Genomic DNA, 22,254 nt, shown 5'->3' on the forward strand with positions numbered 1-22,254 from the left:
TGTCTGCTGAAACTGGTCCGCCGTTTTCCGGCGGATAAATGTTTCTTAGCATGCTAAGAAACATGTCCGCTGGAAGCCTGTCCGTCGGACATGTTCGGTCGTCTGTACAGACTCACCGTACATGTCCGATCGGCCGCCATCCCTCGCATGCGTCGAAGTGGCGGACCGTTTTCAGCGGACAGTCCGTCTGTCTGTACGAGGCCTTAGGGTAACAAATGCTTTAAGTTAAAAAATAAATGTGTAGCCTTTAAAACTACATTAAAGTAAGAGGGAGCGCAACTAACACATCATGGCTCGTGTTTTAAGCCCTTATTACAGCAAATAAAATAAGCTCTCATGGTTTAATTAAGGTGCTAAACAAGAATCCCCAAAAAGCAACCTTTTGTGTTTCTGGGACATTTTCTAATACCCCAGTGGATCTACTGTATGTCGCCAAATGAAAAATATTTGCTTGCAAACTCAAATTAATTCTGTGCATTATCTTCAAAGTGAAACGCATTAGAAAGTGATTGAATCAACATAAAATTCTTAAGTTTTACTGCCTAAATGAGGATCTTTAACAGATGGATGGTTTATAGTCTAAAGAAAAGTGACTCAGAAAAAAACAGAAATAGGATAAAAAAGAGAAGTGTTATAAGTTTGTGTTTTTGCCCATATGTAAGTAATGCTTTTTAAAGGAAGGTTCCTTTAAAAACTGATGTCAGAGGAGAAGGAGAGAGAATATAAAGCAAACCACTCCACGGAGATGTATTCTGTACAGGCACTTGCATCTTATGGTCCATCAAATTTCAGGACAGGCAGGGAAGCTTTTTTAAGACGTGTGCTGAAGGAAAGCTCTGTCATTACAGGAACGTCACCTTCTGTCCAACAGACACTGATTGAAAAGAGGGACAATCAATTGTTTCAAGGGAAGAAAACAGCGCTGCTAACTGTGCTGTGTGGAGGTAGGCACAGGATAATGGTAGCAAACAGCAGGGCTATGATACACGAGTTGTAGTGGTGTTCCACTAGAATGGGAGAATAATGAACCCAGCTAGTTATCATGTTCATAATATGTCTTCTATTACATGATATTCCTCTTTTCTTTATTTTAGTTTAATAAGTAACCTCTAAGGCCGCGTACACACGATCAGTCCATCCGATGAGAATGGTCCGACAGACCGTTTTCATCGGTTCACCGCTGAAGCAGACTGATGGTCTGATGTGCCTACACACCATCAGTAAAAAAACAATCAAGTCCAACGCGGTGACGTAAAACACAACGACGTGCTGAGAAAAATGAAGTTCAATGCTTCCAAGCATGCGTCGACTTGATTCTGAGCATGCGCAGGTTTTGAACCGATGCTTTTGTGTACTAACCATCGGTTTTGACCTATCGGTCAGCCGTCCATCGGTTCGATTTTAAAGCAAGTTCTCTTTTTTTTAACGAAGGACAACAGACCGATGGGGCGTACACACGGTCGGTTTGGACCGATGAAACTGAACTTCAGTCCATTTTCATCGGTTTGGACCGGTCGTGTGTACGCGGCCTGATAACTATTATAACATTGTTCCAACATGGTCAGCACCTGCCTTAACCATATAGTATAGTAACTAAAATCAAAAAATTTTTTTAGCTATGAGTAGAGTGGTGAGGGATGTCTGTGTCCCCTTTAGGGACATTCCCTGTCTAAATGTTTGATTATCAATGTCAATGGTAATGGATTTAGAAAAAATGCTCAATGCTCACCAGAATAAGAATAGAGAGGAAACCTTCCAATGAGGACATACATTGTTCTGATGGGAATACCCCTTGTATTGGATAGATATCCTCTTACTTCCTGTTGAGTTTACTGGACAGAAAGTGAAGGGAAATCTGCCCAAAAAGACATACTGTACATAGGAGTAAAAAAATTCAGTTTTCCCCTCCGCTGCTTTATCCAAAATTTACAAAAGAGTTTTGGCTTTTCGATATACCTTCAACTGTTATTTTAGACATGTATTGTAATTTTTGCTGACCATTTTCTGGTCACATCAACCTATGACAATTTTCTTTTAACATAAAAAGTTATTTTCACCTGTCCGTTCTCCTGTCTGCTCCATGTTGTGCAGCCCACAGGGAACAAAAAGCTGCTTCTGCAATCTGTCTGGCTGGCCCCTTGCTCTTCCCATTAATGCTTATGAAGAGGCCATCTATCATTGGGAAGCATTGGGTGAAGCAATTAATGTGATTTTTCCACACATTCTCAGGAGAAGATAAAGACAGTCCAGGGCAGTGTGTAGGGGTGGCTGTGTGGCTGCACTGTGTGGATATGACAGGAGTGTGGACAATTTTAAGGATGCTGGTTTAAAGAAAAATTATACAAAAGTATTTTTATCCTTTAAAGTTAAAGTTTATCCATAAAAAAGCCAAAACATTCAAGTATGTCCCATGTCGCACAGATAGCATAGACATTTTCACTGCAAGGATACCCCATATTCCTCCTGCTGCTGAACATCTGGCCTACATAAGTTAATAGCTTCGGTTTGCCTGTGAAGTTGCTGCCATCTCCTGTTCTTGCATTGAGAAAAGTTATTGTATTACTTTTACTGCCTGTAACACAATCAGTGAATGTGGGACAGAACACTGTGACCAGTGGCATCTGGTGCTCAATTTTCTGTGGGGGGGGGGGGTCAGCCCACAGCCTACCCAGCCAGTGCTCACTCAATCGATTGCCACTTCCCCTGTTGCTTAATCGGTGCATCGCTCGGACGTCACCCCCTTGCCAGCCCTTTTACTTATCCATTCAGGCTTCTCCCACTGCGTCTCCTCCTGAGTTCCAGAGGTTGCTTCTCCTCCTGGTCAATCAGGACTTAGGTCTCCCAGCCCAATTCCTGATTGTCTGGGAGGAGAAACAGGAAGACATTAGAGAATATTATTCGCAAATGTCACACAACTGGGTGGGCTCCAGGCACAGTGCTCTGCACCCCGAGCCCACCATTTTTTAAGCCAATTAGAGCCTCTAAATCTAATCATGTGCTTCTAAAAAAAAAAAAAACTTTGGAATCCATGCATCTGGTGCTCTGTATGTAGATTAAAGTGGAGTTTCCATCCCAATTTTTTTTTTCATTATTGTGCTCATTAGACCTAAAAAATAAAAAAAGAACAAAAAAATGTTTTACTCATCTGGAAATGTCTGTTGCTATGCAGTCCCACAATATCTGCCTTTGGAATTACCTAGGATCCTGACATCATCTCCCTCTAATGCTCCTGGGAAATGATGACACACACTTGCAGTGCGCTACCCAATTATCACTCCCCATCCAAGACTTCCAGGAAGTAAGTGCTTGCCCACAAGCAAAATGACAACGGTGTGGACATGGTTTTATAAACTATCTCTTTTGAATAACTTTGCAGAGCGGCGGCGGATTGTAAAATAGTAAGTGACCGGATTTATATTATAAAAACGCATGATGAAAGGACATACATTTAAAAAATGATAATTGTGGTTGGAACCCCGCTTTAAGAGCTGGATACATGGATTGGGGGGAGCTGCACCCCTACGCCCTGCATCCACTGCCTGTGACCATCAGACTCTCCCTCATTCACAGATCATGGTACAGTATGTAGAAGCAATAAAAGAATGTAGGAGGAGGAGAAAGAAGGAGGAATGGGTCCTCATTGGGAACTTTTATAGATTTGCTTCACAGTAGACCTGGATCTATTATCCATTGCAGCACCAATGTTTAGAGACAGAAAGAAGACTTGGCTATAGAATCTATTTGTCTGTGAAAGAACGGCACCACTCCAGGTCAGACAACCACCACAAATGCCCTGCAGTAAGATTAGGGGGCAGGTCTGGTTCAAGATGTAATCACTGAAAGGAAGAAAAGTGGATGACCGCAAACCTGGTAATTAAAGCTCAAACTTTTTTATTTTACAGTTAGAATCCATACAAAAGAACAGTATACAGGGAGCATGGCTAACATGTTTCATGTCACGCTTATTCATAAAAAACTGTGTGCAAACAACATACTGTACTGTATATAGGGTCAGCAATTGAAGTATTTACTCCCTCTAGGCCTAAACATACATGCAAATATTTTTAATTAGACTAACATTTAAGGAAACACAAAAGGATAAAAACAATGAAAATACGTTTAATAAACTGCCCCATTCAGTCGCTGCCAAAAAAAAAGCCATGTCTACCACAGCTACATTCCAAGGACTGGACCCCGAGGGCCACAGCAGTTCTAGAATACTGAGACTTCCAGGTGGTGGGTCCAGCTTTGCTTTTGGTGTTGGTGATCCACAGAAGCAACAGCCTGTTAGAAAACATAAGATGACTGCCAACATATTTGGCATACCAGATGGTGAACCAACTCCTGCATCCCACGCTTCAGAAAAAAAGATAGCCAACATAGTTCAGCTTGTGGAAACCCAGAAGATGCACAGGAAACATGTAATCAGGAAGAATGTGGAGAAGCTGCTGACCACATGGGTGAAGCAGAATTACCAGAAACAGAGTCTGGAAACGATGAATCTGAAGCTGATGGAGAAAGCATACAACCTGCTGCCCCTGTAGCAGTTGCCAGCAGGTGAAATGCTCCAGAAGGAAAGTCTAGTCTGGTCCTAGGCTAAAAAAACTGTAAACGGCTTTGGCATTTTCTTTCACGTAATTGTACATGTGTTCTTGTTTAAAGCACTTAGTTCAACCCTCTCCTTGTGTTTTGATCTACTGGAAAAGGCATGAATGTTTTTCTATTCTCATGTTTGTAATTTTTTTGTTTCACATAATAAACAATGTTAACAGTTAAAAATGTTTTAAATAAAAAATAAATAAAAATAAACTTCCCCATTAAACATTACAAAGCATAGAAAAAAAAAAGAATATGTATATTGTATCAACAATAATACAAACATTTATAGAGATTGCAGTAAATTTCATAATTGAATAGATGATCAAACAGAACACCACCACTAAAACAGTCACCTCTAATAAAGGGTACACAAGGGTATCCTGGTATGCCAGTGGAAGAACCAAATGACTTCATGCCTGCAAAAAAGTCGAAAGGCGCCACTCTATAGCCTGCACTTTAATGGATGAAACATTATCATTATGAACCTCAATATGTGAGATGTCAGATATTTTGGAGTGATTCTTGGCAACATCATATAAATGGTCATGTACAAGATCTCGCAGACGTCTGATCATACAACCAAAGTATTGAACTGAACAGGATTGGTGCGCAATAACATATATGATGTACTTTGTGTTGCAATTTAAAAAAAGAAGCTATCTTATAGCTCAAAAATTGCCAATGGTGGACTGGACTAAATCGGCAAGTAAAATATAGGGGAGCACAAAGTTGAAGCTTTAGTTACCTGGTGTGCGGTCATCCACTTTTCTTTACAGAATCCACCTGCCTCTGCAAGGTAGGACATCCTTCATTACAGGTAACATAGGTCACTAAAAACCAGTGTTGTAAGTAACGGCGTTAAAATAAAAGCTGTTACCTAACAATGCCCCTTTAGAGGTCAACGAGTAATCTACCCGATTACTCTTCCCCTCATGGCAACGCCGTTCCCATTACTTTGGCGGCGTTACCGTAATTACACCTACATGTGACTCAGCGTCGCCATCGGCCATCCATTATTAAAAAAGCGCGCCCCCCCCTCTGACTGTTCCGTCCGTGATAGGCGGAGCACTAATTTTCCCAGCAGAGCCTCTGTTTAGTGTTCAGCCTATCACGGATGCCTTCTCATCCTCAGCCTCGGACGAGAGGACATCCGTGATAGGCGGAACTGTTCCGCCTATCACGGTCCTGATACAGCCTGAGGAGGCGCGGCTTTTGAATGGCCGCCGACGTCTGACATATGGAGAACAGCTCCATTCAAGGCACTCAGCTCCGCTTTAGGCTTTCTTCTTCTTATAGAATGGCGACACAATGCACGCTGTGTACGGTCCATATCCCTGTGAAGACACATCTCAGTCACCGGGGCTCCTCACCTTTCTGCCTGCTGGAGCTCCGGGATCCCGCCCGTCTGCTCCGGACCTTCCTATGGAGGTAGAGGAGGCGGCTGAGGCACGCAGTCCCTCACTGCAGCTCCAACTTGTGCCAAGGCTTATCAGCGCTCCGCTCCGCTCTACATCCAGCCTGCAACAGGTAAGTCCGAGCTACTCCTCTCCATCCCTGAGACCTACATGCCTGCTCCTCTCCTCACCACATTCTAGCTCTTCCCTGCTGCTCCCTCACATTATTATCAACTCTGGCAAATTGCAATCACACATGGAGCAAACTACATGCTGCTGTGTGCAAGATTGCTGCTTTCCCTGTATTATTATTATTGGATTGTCTTGTCATTGCTTTACTCTGTATTATGTTATTTCTTAGCAAAAGTTTAGCAGGGGCTGTTGTATAGTTGTATGTTTTGCTTTTCGTTCTCCCCATTGATGAGGACCTGCATGGAGTAAGCAATTAATATTCCAAAACCAAAATTTTAGCTGGAAAATTAGGGGGTCGTCATACGCCGGCAAAAAAATAGTCAGTTACTTTGCTGAGTAACTAATTACTTTACCAATGAAGTAACTGAGTCACTAACTCAGTTACTTTTTCGGACAAGTAATTTGTAACTGTAACTAATTACTTTTTTAAAGGAAGATGAGCAACACTGCTAAAAACTATAGAGAACGAAAGGGTAAATTTCAGCTTTAACAATCTCTTTGATTTTCATTGTGATAGCAGTGTCATTTAAGTGCATCCTCAAACAGAAAACAGTAGTAATAGGATAGGAACTTCAGCACTCAGCTGGTGAACAAACTGACACACCCAGAAATGTCAAATATCAATGGTGTCCTGAGTGCTGCAAAACAGCAAAGATTTTCCTTACCTCCTACCCTAATGCCCTGTACACACGATCGGTTCGTCTGATGAAAACTGATGTTTTCATTGGACGAACCGATCGTGTGTGGGCCCCATAGTTTTTTTTCCCATCGGTGAAAAAAAATAGAACCTTTTTTTTTTTTTTTTTTCTTATGGTTAAAAAAACGATAGAAAAAAATGATCGTCTGTGAGGAAATCCATCGGTCAAAAATCCACGCATGCTCAGAATCAAGTCGACGCATGCTCGGAAGCATTGAACTTCATTTTTCTCAGCACACCGTTGTGTTTTACATCACCGCATTGGACACGATCTGATTTTTAACCAATGGTGTGTAGGCAAGACTGATGAAAGTCAGCTTCATCGGATATCTGATGAAAAAATCCATCGGTCCCTTTTCATCAGACAAATCGATCGTGTGTACAGGGCATAAAGGGGAGTATTCATCTTCTTCATCTGTAAGTTGCTTCTACTTTTTAAGACTTACCATTTGGTAAAGTTAGCAACAGGGTTGACATTAAAGCAAATCAAAGAAATAGTGAATCAATATTGAGGCCCAATGCTTACAGGCTTATTTAATTAAGGCAATGAAGAATGTGCAAGTGCAGTAACCCCTCGCAGTCAATCTAAATTTATACTTCACAGACCTAACTACAATTTATTAAATTTGATTTGCCCAGGGTTACATCATATTGCACATTGTTACTCTTTTGCTGCCCTACTAAGTAAGCCTGAATGTGTACACTGTGTCAAGACAAATGTATTTTTCCAGGAAGCTTCCAGTGTTTGTTCTTCAACTGTAAAAAAAAAAAAAATTGGAAGTCTCTAATTATAATTGTATTATATGAACATGAGCACTATGAACAATGTTCACTAGTCATGACTTATTAGGTATACCTAGCATTATTCTTTCTTTTTTTTTTTTACAAAAATAGGTACACTCTGAATTCGGAGTTTAAAGTACAGTATTTCAATACAAAAGAAATTGTGGTTTATAAAATTATGTTTTTTTTTTTCCTACCTTCACCATGGAAAAAGAACATTTAGAAGTATCTGTAACAGCAGAAAGAAAACTTTCAGAAATGACACACAATACAATGAACTTATACTGATTTTGTTATTCAGTAAAATGCACTGAATGTCTGAATAGAAGTGGCCATTCATGCAGAGTTATGTCCATGAAACTGAAGAAGCATAGAATTATGCATTACCTTTTACATATAAATAAAGATGGCGAAAAGACTTACATTTCTTCCTTTATGGTAAAAGAGGTTATTTTCACAGTCTGGTACAATTACTGAATTGTACAGTATGCCTTGGTAAAGGGATCATTATATAATAGGTTATTCACTAACGGAATTCTCTGACATTTATGTTATTTGTATCTAGACCATTAATTGGTTAATTAATCTCTGAGCATTCCACAGAGGTGAGCATGGCTTTCTAATAGGTAAGCACATTGAGACTGGTTTGGAAGAAGGAGAAAATAAAAATTGTTGTAATTTTTTATCAAAATCCATTAGTTTTACTTATTAAAAAGTTCATGTTCTATAGTGCTAATTGCTCAGTGCAGTAATCCTTAGCAACCAATGGGAATTCACGACGAGCCAAAAAAACAAACAAAAAAATGCAACTGCTGGCATCAGAGGGGGGCGGGGTTACCCGTTTATGTCACCGGGTGGCCCTGCTTTTGTGGGGGTTTTTTTCTTTCTTTTCTCGACTCGTTGTGCGGTGTGATATGGATTTACATTGTGGGACATTTTTATTTAATTATTTTTTAATAAAGTTCTTGTCCCAAAGTGTCTCCTGTCTTTTTTACAATTTTTTTTTTTGTGAATTGGTAGAGGTACAATGTACCCCTTACCAATTCACATGGGGGGATCTGGGGGTCCCCATGTTAAATTGGGGCTTCAAGATTCTGATAAGCCCCTTGCCCGCAGACCCCCACAACCACTGGGCAAGGGTTGTGGGGATGAGGCCCTTGTCCCCATCAACATGGGGACAAGATATTTGGGGGCAACTCCAAAATACCCTCCCCATGTTGAGGGCACGTGGCCTGGTACGGTTCAGGAGGGGGGGCCCTCTCTCATCCCCCCTCTTTTCCTGCGGCCTGCCAGTTTGCATGCTTAGATAAGGGTCTGGTATGGATTTTGGGGGGCCCCTGTGCCATTTTTTTTCACAGAGTTCCCCTTAAAATCCATACTAGACCTGAAGGTTCTGGTATGGATTTAGGGGTGACCCCTATGCCTTTTTTTTTAAATTAGGCACAAGGTTCATCTTAATATCCATACCAAACCTCAAGGGAATGGGATAGATTTTGGGGGGACCCCCACTCAATTGTTTTTAAAATTTTGGTTCGGGGCTCCATTTAATATTCATATAAGACCCAAAGGGCCTGGTAATGGACTCAGGGGGGGGGGTTGGGGGCCCATGCTGTTTTTTTCAATGGGTTTTATCTATATTGCAGAGATCTGACAATTCATTACAGCCGTGATCAGTTTTAATCTACTTTTTTTAACTTTTTTCCTTTAGAAATGTTTTTTTGCTGTGGTATTGTTCTAAACACAGGAAAACTGTGCCACTTTACAGGCACCCCCCAGGCACGATATTTAACCGGTTAAGACCTGGACTATTATGCAGGTTAAGGACCTTGTCCCTTTTTGCGATTCGGCACGGCATCGCTTTAACTGACAATTGTGCAGTCGTGCGACGTGGCTCCCAAACAAAATTGGCATCCTTTTTTCCCCACAAATAGAGATTTCTTTTGGTGGTATTTGATCACCTCTGCGTTTTTTTTTTTTTGCGCTATAAACAAAAATAGAGCGACAATTTGGAAAAAACAACAATATTTTTTACTTTTTGCTCTAATAAATACCCCCAAAAAAGATATAAAAAATTATTTTTTTCCCTCAGATTAGACCAATACATATTTTTCTACCTATTTTTGGTAAAAAAATCGCAATAAGCGTTTATCGATTGGTTTGCGCAAAATTTATAGTGTTTACGAAATAGGGGATAGTTTTATGGCATTTTTATTAATTTTTTTTTTTTACTACTAATGGAAGCGATCAGCGATTTTTTTCATGACTGCAACATTATGGCGGACACATCGGACACTTTTGACACATTTTTGGGACCATTGTCATTTTCACAACGAAAAGTGCTATAAAAATGCACTAATTACTGTGAAAATAACAATGGCAGTGAAGGGGTTAACCACTAGGGGGCGCTGTATGGGTTAAGTGTGAACTCATGTGTGTTTCTTACTGTAGGGGGGCGGAGCTGGACGTGTGACGTCACTGATCGTCGTTCCCTATATCAGGGAACAGATGATCACTGACACTGCCACAGAGAAGAACGGGGAAGGTTTGTTTACACTCACCTCTCCCTGTTCTTCAGCTCCTGTGATGCGGTCGCGGGAAACCAGCGGTGATCGGGTCCACGACCCACGGCTGGGCTCCTAAAGTGTAACAGGCGCTCCGCGCGCCTACTCCTTCTCTAGTAACAGGTGCTTTCAGCGCCGCAATGTGTTCCATGCTGGAACGCATACGCTGCTCGCTCAATGATGTCGTCGCCCGGCGCCACGTGCATTACAGCTTGGAACGCGGAAGTGTGCCGCAGCATGCGGCGCTTCTTTTTGAATTAGTGCTTATGCACTACAGCTGCCCCTTGCTAAAAAAACAGAGTGGTGTGCTGACTGCACATTGTTCTATTATTGTCAGCCGTACCGCTCTCCACGCTACAATACAGCTGCCTTTGCTGCCATACTGGACATCCACTTAGGCTGCAACATTATGGCCAGCTAGCAAAAGACCTTCACTACGTCCAGGCTGTCCTTGAGGACACCATATACTACGGATTCCCTACTTTCTACACTGAAGCCCTGCAAACGGATAAGTAGCTATTGTGTTACTTGTAGTGCTATAAGATCTGCTGCATACTTTCCATCTAAAACAATTGCTGATATTTATCATGGCTTGTGGATATTAACATAATACTTGGAATAGACTGTTGTGCCTATGACTGTCTGCTAAGGAATATCTTAAAGGGACATCTACTCTCAAATTACCTGAGCTATATTGCCTTTCATATGCAACTATTAGTTGTCTCTACAACTCCTATTTACTACGTGCTTGACATAAGTGCTAAATTGCTTATAGGCCTCGTCCTAACTTGTTGAACATGTTCATGCTAACTTTTCTATGCTAAGGGTTGATGGTATTTCATACCGACTCCCTTAGTGGCCTAATTGATCCCTATATGTTTAAGTGATATGATGTAGAGAACCCCCAAACTCCTGTTTGTGTGGAGTGACGCCTGGGGCCCAATACTGAATTCTCACATAAAGAAGAGCATTGAAATCCTTGCTAACCGCAGTTGTGGTTCACTCCGTTGACCAGAGCTGTTACATAAAGAGGATGTATATATATGTCCATGTGCCCAGCCATGCCATTCTCTCAACGTATATAGTCGAGTGGCAGTCCTTAAGTGGTTAACCACTCAGCTACCAGCCGCCGTCAATTGACGGCGGCAAAGTAGCTCAATTGTTCTGACAGAACGTCATATGACGTCCTCATCTTTTAAAGCCGCTAGGGGGTGCGCGTTACTGGGAACACAATGCGTGTGCCCAGTAACTGAGCAGGACCGTGGATCTCTGTGTGTAAACACAGAGATCCACGTCCTGTCAGGGAGAAGAGACCAATGCTGTGTCCCTTGTACATAGGGACACAGTTCGGTCACCTCCCCCAGTCACCCCTCCCCCTACAGTTAGAACACTCACTAGGCTACATATTTAACCCCTTCCCCATCCCCTAGTGGTTAACCCCTTCACTGACAGTCACATTTATACAGTAATCAATGCATATTTATAGCACTGTTCACTGTATAAATGTGAATGGTCCCAAAAATGTGTCAAAAGTGTCCGATGTGTCCGCTATAATGTCGCAGTCCCAATAAAATAGCAGATTCCTAGTAAAAAATAAAATAATAAAAATAAATCATAATTATGTCCCCTATTTTGTAGGCGCTATAACTTTTGCGCAAACCAGTCACTATACGCTTATTGCGATATTGTGATAAACTGAGAAAAAAAATGGATATTTATTATAGCAAAAAGTAAAAAAGATTGTGTTTTTTTCAAAATTTACGCTCTTTTTTTGTTTATAGCACAACAAATAAAAACCTTAGAGGTGATCAAATGCCACCAAAAGAAAGCTCTATTTGTGGGAAAAAAAGGACGTCAATTTTGTTTGGGAGCCACGTCGCATGACTGCGCAATTGTCAGTTAAAGCGACGCCGGAAGCTGAAATTTCGCCTGGGCAGGAAGGGGGTATATGTGCACAGTAAGCAAGTGGTTAAACAAATATTTAATTGTTATTGTTTCACTTTAAGCGTTATTAAAATCACTGCTCTCGAAAAAAACTGCAATTTTTTAAAAAAATGTTTGCAATGATACATGTCTCCTGGGGCAGAACCCGGGTCCCCAAACACTTTTTATGGCAATAACTTGCATATAAGCCTTTAAAATTAGCACTTTAGATTTTTCATGTTCGTGTCCCATAGACTTTAACAGTGTTCGTGTGTTCTTCCACATTTTTTGCCTGTTCGCAAGTTCTGAAGCGAACTGAAGCGAACTGGGGGGTGTTCAGCTCATCCTTAGCTGGAACCCTTACTTTTTAATATCTTTATAAATTATATCGATTCTGGGATTAAAAGTAAAATTTCTGTCTTTGCAGATGAAACTAAGCTATGCAGTGGAATAATGTCCTTACAGGATGTCTCCAATTTACAAGCCAACCTCAATGCATTGGGCAACTAAGTGGCAAATGAGGTTTAATGTTGATAAATGTAAAGTTATGCACTTGGGGGCTATGAATTTACATGCATCATACAAACTAGGGGGAGTACAATTGAGGGAATCAATGGTGGAGAAGGATCTGGGGGTTTTGGTAGATCATAAACTCAATAATAGCATGCAATGCCAAGCTGTGGTTTCCAAAGTGAGCAAAGTCCTTTCTTGTATTAAGAAAGGTATGCACTCCAGAGAGAGAGAGAGAGATATAATGCTGCCCCTGTACAAATCATTAGTAAGACCTCATCTGGAATATGCAGTTCAGTTTTGGGCACCGGTTGTCAAAAAGGATATCAGGGGAACTGTAGAAAGTGCAGAGAAGGGCAACCAAACTGATAAGAGGCATGGAGGAGCTCAGCTATGAGGAAAGATTAGAGGAACTGAATCTATTCCCTCTTGAGAAGAGGAGATTAAGAGGGGATATGATCAACATGTACAAATACATAAGTGGTTCTTATAGTAAACTTGGTGTTGAGTTATTTACTTTGAGGTCATCACAGAGGACAAGGGGGCACACTTGACGTCTAGAGGAAGATTTAATCTCTAAATACGGAAAGGTTTCTTCACAGTAAGAGCTGTGAAAGTGTGGAATAGAGGGAGGTTCTGGCAAGTTCAGTAGATTGCTTTAAAAAAGGCCTGTATTCTTTCCTAAACGTACATAATATAACTGGGTACTAACATATATAGGTAAAGTTGATCCAGGGAAAATTAGATTTCCTCTCTGGGATCAGGAACACATTTGTTCCCCTGCTGTAGCAAATTGGAGAATGCTTTGCTGTTTTTTTTGTTTTTGTTTTTGCCTTCCTCTGGATCAACTGTGGGTGAAGGATTGTGTATATGGGATCGCATTATTATTATTTTTTTTTTTTGGTTGAACTAGATGGACTTGTGTCTTTTTTCAACCTTTTATCAGTTCCTATGAAAAGCAACTTCCTATTCACATTGAAGACCCAACCATGTGCAGATGAAATTAACAGGAATTTGCCTTTACCATAATTGAATTCACACAATTTATTATGTGACGATTCTCAAGTCTTAGTAATTATGTAGTCATAAAGGAAGCATCATACTAAGAATACTGCTTGTCTTAGGTTCCATGTTCTTTTATGTTTGCATAGTATTTCTCTTTGGCTGGGTTGGTCAGTTAACCTGACTAAATCAGACTTAGTATGAATTTTCTCTATCGTTATTGTTGGTTCCATGAAATAGAGGTGTGTGACGGAACCGTCCCTCACTCTGCTTGCGTACTTCCATCAGTATACCGCTTCTTCCAGTCTGAACATAGATATCAGATATTATAGCCACCTATTGCAACCAAGAACTAGACATAACTCGTTTTGGCTGCACAACTGTAATTCTTTAGGTGAAAACTCACCTATTCTACACAAACAGGTGAGGCTGATCACATTATCATTTGCAAGCGCAACTGTATACAGAAATATAATTACCATGCTAATTAAACAATTAGCCACCTAGGTGAATTCCAGGGCTTGCCGGCATTGAGCTCACAAAGTACAATACATATTTTTACAAGTATGAATACATCCCCAAAGTAGTTTGCTAGCAGACAATAGGTGTGTTAATTAGCACAATTAACAATGGGTGAAAGACCCTTAGGAGACACACTAGACCTACTTACAATAAACACATTATAGCGGGCGACCCCAGACAATACTATATCCTAAGATCAGGGTTTCTCAACTCCAGTCCTCAAGGGGCCCCAACAGGTCATGTTTTCAGGATTTCCCTCAGATGAAACGGCTGTGGTAATTACTAAGGCAGTGAAACTGATCAAATCACCTGTGCAAAAAAATGGAGTGCCTGAAAACATGACCTGTTGGGGTGCCTTGAGGACTGGAGTTGAGAAACACTGCCGTAGATAGATGTTTCACAAAAAAATGCTCTGTGACTCAGTATTGAATCTTCAGGTAGGGAAAGAAGTAAACAAAATGATGGATAAAATAGCAATCAAAAAATTAAGCACTATTGGTATAAAGACAAGATTCAATAAAAAGGGGGTTAAAGGGTTAGAAGAAAAAAAGGAAAAGACAAAAGAAAGACAAATAACTGCCAAGGAGGGGTCCCGTGACAGACTGCATATGTGGAGGTGCCACTTGATGATAAAACCTTATAAAATGTAATACAAATCATTCAAAGTTTGCAGGGAGATAAGACCCTATCCAGTGCTTTTCTATTTGTAGATTTTTAAGAGTTTAGGCCATAAAAATACATTTAACAATGATAGATTACTGGTATACAAAATAAACAAAACATTATAGAAACATATTGATGCCATGCCAAGACGTAATCCAAAATCAAACAACAAGAAATTGTAACTAGAGACAAACTGAAAAACAAAAATGGTTAATTTGAGGAAATTAATGATAGATAACCCATTTTAAAGGATGCTTGAATCCTAATGATTTATAAAAACACTGATGGGACAGGCCATCAACAAAAGGAAAAATAATAAGGATTACAGAGCATTCACTTTAGAAATAAATCATATATATCCTTTATTTAAATAAACACATTTAAAAGTGATAACATTGTCAAACCAAAACCAGATGTCCATATAAGAGAGTTAGCAAGGCTATGCTTGCCTTTTTACTGTATACCGTGTTTTTAACAACAATGTTGCAGGCTCTACACCAGTTTAGCTAACTCTCGTATGTGAGTGAGAACCATTTATTTCACTTAATGATATGTGGTAGCTGGCCCATGAAACATAACTGAATATATACACATTGTATTGATATACTTTCTATTAATTTAATATACTTTGCATCAAGGTTCAGTATATCCCATATGTGATGGGTGGTTATATATTGGCATTCACAAGTTCTGGATGTAGTAGCTATGTGTAACCCAGACGTTTGTTTTTTTGTTGACAGCGTTGTCACTTTTAAATATGTGGTGGAGGGTAAAGGTGTTATACACAAATATGTGATTTTACATTTGTTTATTAAAACAAAATAATACTTTTACAGTCTAGCCTGCAGATTTCTGTTTGTGAATTTCTTACCTCCTTGCTGCAGTGTTCTGCTAGATCTGTGACTCTATTTCATATGTGTTGCTGGGCTTCTTAGTTCATCTATGGGTGTTGCCTGATCTACTGTGGGTTTATATCCTTTTCCCTTTCTATTATTTCCTTGGTCACCTACTTGTTCACTTCCCTATATATATATATATATATATATATATATATATATATATATACACACATGCTCAGTGCAGCACTCCTTGCCTGAGCAACTTCACAGTTCTCTGATCTCCTGTCTACTTACTACTTGTTTATCCTGTCTGACTAGCCGTGTACTGATTCTGGCTTTGTCTATTGTCTATGCTTGTCAGCCGCCCACCTCAATCTCAGCTCCTTTCCTGGTTTCTATTCAGTCTCCTGTTGTACTCTGCATTCACTAAGTGGTCACCGCATTATCAGCTGGGTAACCTGGTTCCTGCTTGGTGCAAGGTCATCCCCACCATTAGGAGTCCTGGTGAATAAGCAGGCTGGGGCTTAGACTCCACACCCTGGGGAAGCCCGAGTTGGCGATCTACATTACACTATCACAGACTCCTGACAGATACTTATGAATTTTTCAAAAGTAGATGCTCTGTAATCCTCATCTTTAACTTTTTCTTTTTTTTGATGGTCTGTCTTATCAATTTATATATATATATATATATATATATATATATATATATATATATATATATATATATATATATATATATATATAATTGTCCTACACTTAGGGAGTGAGCATAATTATATCTAAGATTCTTTAAGAAAATCCTTACAGTTTTATTATTAATTTATTATCGAGTTGGAATTCTAGTAAAATTAGCCAAATTAAGAAATTGAAAACAAAATCAGCTACTAAATGAAAGTTAGAGACTGGACTTGTGTTAAGATTAAACACTTACCTAAGGCTGCACATTTATCAACAGCAAGTTTGTGGATACCGGTAGTTATTTACCCAGTGTCACTTATAAATGACACTGGACAAGGCACAATTGCCATTGAAACTGCCATCGGATGGCTCTGTTTATTGTGATCCAGGGGGCTCATAGTGAGACCAATCACTGCGATCACAGATGTAAACAGTTTATTGTTTACATCTGAAAGCCCCTACCTCCTCTTACAAACACAGAAGGGAAGGAAAGAGGTACTAATGAATAAATAAGGTCGTCTATAGATGATGCAACCACAGGTTGCAGGAAAGAAAATTGCTTGATTCATCAATAGTCAGTGTTGATGGGGAAATCCCTCCTAATTTGTGTTCTCCTGGCCGGGGAGCAAAAAATCTGGTGCTGGTTGTACCCCGATGGATCAACCTGGGTACAATCAGCCTGCTTATAGATGGTTCGAATCTCAAATTTAAACCATCTATGGCCAGATTTAGTCATTCATTAGTCCAGGAGCAAAACAAATATTAGGGCAGCAGATAAAATAGTTTGACCCTTTCACCCCCCCACCTTCTCTGCTATATATCTGATTTCCAGCTCGCCTCTCTATGTAATCTGTAAATGAACCCCCTCAACTCCCATATCCTGCATATGTACATATAACCCCCTCATTACCAACGTTCTATTATATGTGACCTCTACATTAAACTTTTCATCTCCTCCTCTCACTGTGTATGACCTGTGTGCATTATATTTAGTGCACCTTTACCAGACTCCATAACTTAACCCCTTCAAAACAAGCATGTTTCATAATTTCCCTAAAAATATGGCAAAAAATAAGATCATCTTTGGTGTCTACTTTCCAAAAAACAATGATGTTGTCAGTGTCTAAACTGTCTTTTTTTCAATGTTTTTCATTGTTTTGTGATATAGAATAATAATAAAAAAAAGTGTTTTTATATAACACCTAAAAAAAAGCTCAATCTGTCTCAGAAAAAAAAATGTTGTCACAATATAGTACTAGAAACTAAAAGTAAACTTGTAATGAATGGATATTCCAGGCTAATACTCAAGTGGTTAAAGCACAACTAAGGCATACTGCATGACAGTCTAAACAAGTCCCAAATTCAGTTACTATGTGCTGCACAAACCTGATAAAGTAAATAACAAACCTCTATTGACTGGGCCAACATCTTCATCTGTGCCTCACATATCTCACAGTGGGAGGGTTTAGGGAGCAGATGCAGTGCTGTCAATCCAGAAGGACTAGGTGTAGATAGGTGTTTATAGACAAGCTACCTGCTTGCATGTCAGCAGTGAAAATACTGATAGGCTCATCACCTGCAATAGTGCAAACAGACACAGCCTACAAGAGAGGGGCAACTTTGCTGTGAATTCAGGAGCAGTGAAACATTGTTGCCACACCATCAAAGGAAGCTACATTAGGTGGACTTTACTGGCAGGCTCAGCAGGTATTCGTGGAGCTTCGCAGGTGGACTAAGAAAAAACTCAGAGGTACGTATAATTAAACGTTGCAAAATAAATGTTTATTTTCTAAAATAAATTACCGTACAATATTTAAAAGATAATGCAATGTTAGTCATATAGGGCCAGATCCACAAAAACCTGGCGTAACTTAAAAAATCCCATTTAAGTTACACTGCCTTAAAGTTTCTACCTAAGTGCCCGATCCACAAAGCACTTATCTAGAAATTTCAGGCTGTGTAACTAAAATTCCGCCGGCGCAAGGCGTTCCTATTCAAATGGGGCGAGTCCCATTTAAATGAGGCGCGCTCCCGCGCCGGCCGTACTGCGCATGCGCGAAGTTACGTTACGCCGAGTTTTGAGGATCGCGACGGCTTAAAAAAGTTGCGTCGGGAAAAAAAAAAAAAATGACAGCGTCGCTCGGCATGCATTCCTGAGGGAGAACTCCATGCCAATTTTCACGTGGTGGGTGCACGTGGGTAGGCACCCACCACGTGGGTACCTGCCGGAGCATGATGGGACGGTGATGCCTATATAAATGGGATGCAAGGCGCGCTTCCATCATTACAGCGACAACAGGCGACGAGGCAACATCGGAAGAGGGGAGAAGAAGACCCTGACGTCACAGAAGACCGCGCCGGCTGCCTGCTAGAAATTGAGCTAACACACAAAGATAGCAGGCAGCCAGCGCTGAAGAAGAAGGCACCGGACATCTGCAGAAGAACCGGGGTTCGCCGAGTCAACAGCGGAAGAGGGGAGAAGATGGAAGAATACCCCCGGAGTCCGGAGAAGCCCCCCCCGGAGAGCGGAAGAAGAAACCCCCCCCGGAGAGCGGAGAAGACCCCCGGAGAGTGGAAGAAGAAGCCCCCCCTGCTAATAGAGCTAATAAAGAAGACAGGGGGGCATCCGGAGCAGAATAATAAATTATTTTAAAAAGCCTTGTGTTGTGTGTTTACTAACTTTAACTTTTTGCCTACAGGTGAATGGATAGGGGTACGATGTACCCCATATCCATTCACTTAGGGTGGGGGGGCCGGTATCTGGGGGCCCCCTTATTTGAGGGGACTCCCAGATTCCTATAAGCACCCCACCCGCAGACCCCGACAACCAACGGCAAGGGTTGTCGGGAAGAGGTCCTGTCCTCATCAACATGGGGACAGGGTGCTCTGGGGTGGGGGGGCCCGCAGTGCGCCCCCCTGCCCCAGAGCACCCAACCCCCCCATGTTGAGGGCATGCGGCCTGGCACGGCTCAGGAGGGGGGGCGCTCGCTCGTCCCCACTCCCTTCCTGACCGGCCGGGTAGCGTGCTTTGGATACGGGTCTGGTATGGATTGTCGGGGGACCCCCTACGTCGATTTTTCGGCGTAGGGGGGTCCCCTTACAACCCATACCAGACCTAAGGGCCTGGTATGCTCCTGGGGGGGAACCCATGCCGGTTTTGTTTTTACAAATTGCCGTGGAGTTCTCCCTCGGGAATGCATACCAAATGCCGTCGCTGGAATGGGCTTTTACATGGTGTGACTAGTTTACACTTTGTAACATCAGCCCTAGTTTTACACTTGCAAAATAACACTTACGGCGAAAAAACGAAGCTGGAATGCTTTGTGGATCGCCTTAAGTGCTAATTTGCATACTAGAAACGGCATTTCAACTCGAAATGCCCCCAGCGGCGGATGCGGTACTGCATCCTAAGATTCGGCAGTGTAATTCAATTACACATGCCTGATCTTCTGCCTAACTTTGGAAAAAGCCTTTTGAGGATCGTTTCCAAAGTTAGACACAGACTGGACAGCAGTTAAGTCTGCGTATCTCTTTTGAGGATCTGGCCCATAAATATTTGCTTTGAAAAGCTCAGTGATTTCTTAATTTAGTAATAACATTTCTCTGTTAGGGACTTCTGAGATACTGTCTTTTTTTCCATTCTCTCACTAACAACCTGTTATCTGGGTTTTGATTTAATTTTAAAGATGTTTCTGATTGCAGAGAATTCCTGTATGTAGGACTAAAGTCCAGACCACATCATACCAGTAAATTCTGAAATAACAGAACTTTGCGCTCATGCAGCAAGTGATTGGATAGCACTGAATTTCAAGTAAACAAATGATGCACTCTAATAGATTACTCCTATGCATCATACATTTGTTCTTTACTGGTACATGCATCTGCTCTAATATAATCATGCATCATGAGCAAATTTGTAGAGAACAGGGGCACCAATATCGACTCCAAATTTTTAAATCAATATGTACTGTATGCGCAGCCAAAACTTTTTTTTAGGAGTAGGAAAGGGTTAAAACCCTATTTATACTTTAATGTCTGTGTCTCCTCCAATGGGAAGTAAGAAGAAATCCATACAAAGGTAAAAAAAAATCCCCTTTTAGACTGATGTAATTGGGACAAGTGTCCCCATGAATATTTGCAATCATATCTTGTTCTGGTGCCAGCTGCAAAATGTGGAAATTCTCATTAATATTTGTCTTGGTGATAATGGCTACCAGGACATTAGAGACATTGACTAGTGGGCACACAGACAACAGTAAAAAAATTATTTTATTTAGGAATTCCAGTAATTCTTTACTCTATTCAAAACAAAAACAAAAATAACTGGTCTATGTTAAACCTAATCCAAAGTATCTCAAATTTTTTTTTTTTTCCTGAAAGCCCCTTTTCCACTAAAACACCATCAATCTGCCAATACCTTTCAGTAGATAGTGGAATGAAATTAAAATCTACTCAGTGCTAGGGATGAGCCTGATGTTTGAGTCGAACGTACAAATCGACTCGAATATCATTGCTGGAATTGTTTTTCTTTTTTAATAAAGGACTTGTCCCAAGCTGTGTGTGTGTTTTTTTTTACACTTTTTTGGGTGAAATGGTAGGGGTACAATGTACCCCGTTAACAATTAAAATAGGGGGGCCGGGATCTGGGGGTCCCTTTTGTTAAAGGGGGCTTCCAGATTCCGATAAGCCCCGCGTCCACAGACCCCCACAACCACCAGGCAAGGGCTGTGGGGATGAGGCTCTTGTCCCCATCAACATGGAGACATCCTCCCCATCAACATGGGGACATCTTCCCCATGTTGAGGGCATGTTGCGTGGTACGGTTCAGGAGGGGGGTTCTCTCTCGACCCCCCCTCTTTTCATGCGGCCTCCCAGGTTGCATGCTTGAATAACCCCACGTCATTTTTTTGGGGCGTGGTGTTCCCCCTTAATATCCATACCAGACCGGAGCCAGAGGAAGATTTAAAGTGATTGTTCAAATCACCTTATACAACAACCCATTTGATTTCAAATAGAAATGAAAGGCAAAACATTTGTGTATAGATATAAAAAAATTGTTATAAAAAACCTTTTCGCCCTTTTTTATAAGCGATCATATTCCCTCTGCTTTCAGTTGCATAAGAACTGGAATGGCACATATCAGGAATATAAAATGTTGGGTTTACATATCCTTTAAGCACTTCTGTTTTTACACCTGTATAGACTGCTCACTACGGAATAAAGTTAACTAAGGGTTAATATAAGGTTAAAAAGTCACACTTTTGATAACAAAAAATAAACCCTTGACAAAGTGCATTTGGGATATATGAAAGAGGTACTTCTCAAATTTGGATTCAGGGACTCTAAATTATCTGCTATGATGGCACTATGCTCCATCCCTTCAGCCCGAGTGTATGTGGCAGAGATGCTATCTAGCTCATTTCACATTTCGAATGGCACACGCCAAGAATGTCCACTCTCACCTCTCATCTTCAATTTTATTATAAAACCATTGGCAGAATATATATACAAAGTTCCAAACAAATTTCTGGCCTCCAAGTAGGAGACTATAATCACAGGATTAGCCTCTTTGCCGACGACATAATTTTGATCCTCACCAACCCCCAATCATCCCTGCCAGCTGTTCAACTATCCTAAAAAAAATTGTATTGATATCATATTATAAGGTAAACACCACCAAATCACACATCTTAGAACTAGGAGTAGATAGTACCACTCAGAACTTACTTTTCCTACAATTCCCATTCCATTGGGCCAAATCAGGTATAACCTTCAGTACTTGGGAATCATCTTAACAAAACACCTGAATAACCTATATAAAGAAAACTTCATCCAGTATAAACGAAAATTTCTCCAATCTCTCATGAATTCTCTCAAGAATTCTCATT

General features: G+C 40.8%; 1 pseudogene; it reads left to right on the forward strand.

Annotated features, from left to right (window-relative positions):
• The first annotated feature begins 4,160 nt into the window (after positions 1-4,160).
• Positions 4,161-4,600, forward strand: LOC120928592 (annotated as a pseudogene).
• Positions 4,601-22,254: the final 17,654 nt, after the last annotated feature.

This window comes from Rana temporaria, chromosome 2, assembly GCF_905171775.1.
Source record: "Rana temporaria chromosome 2, aRanTem1.1, whole genome shotgun sequence".
NCBI lineage: Eukaryota > Metazoa > Chordata > Amphibia > Anura > Ranidae > Rana > Rana temporaria.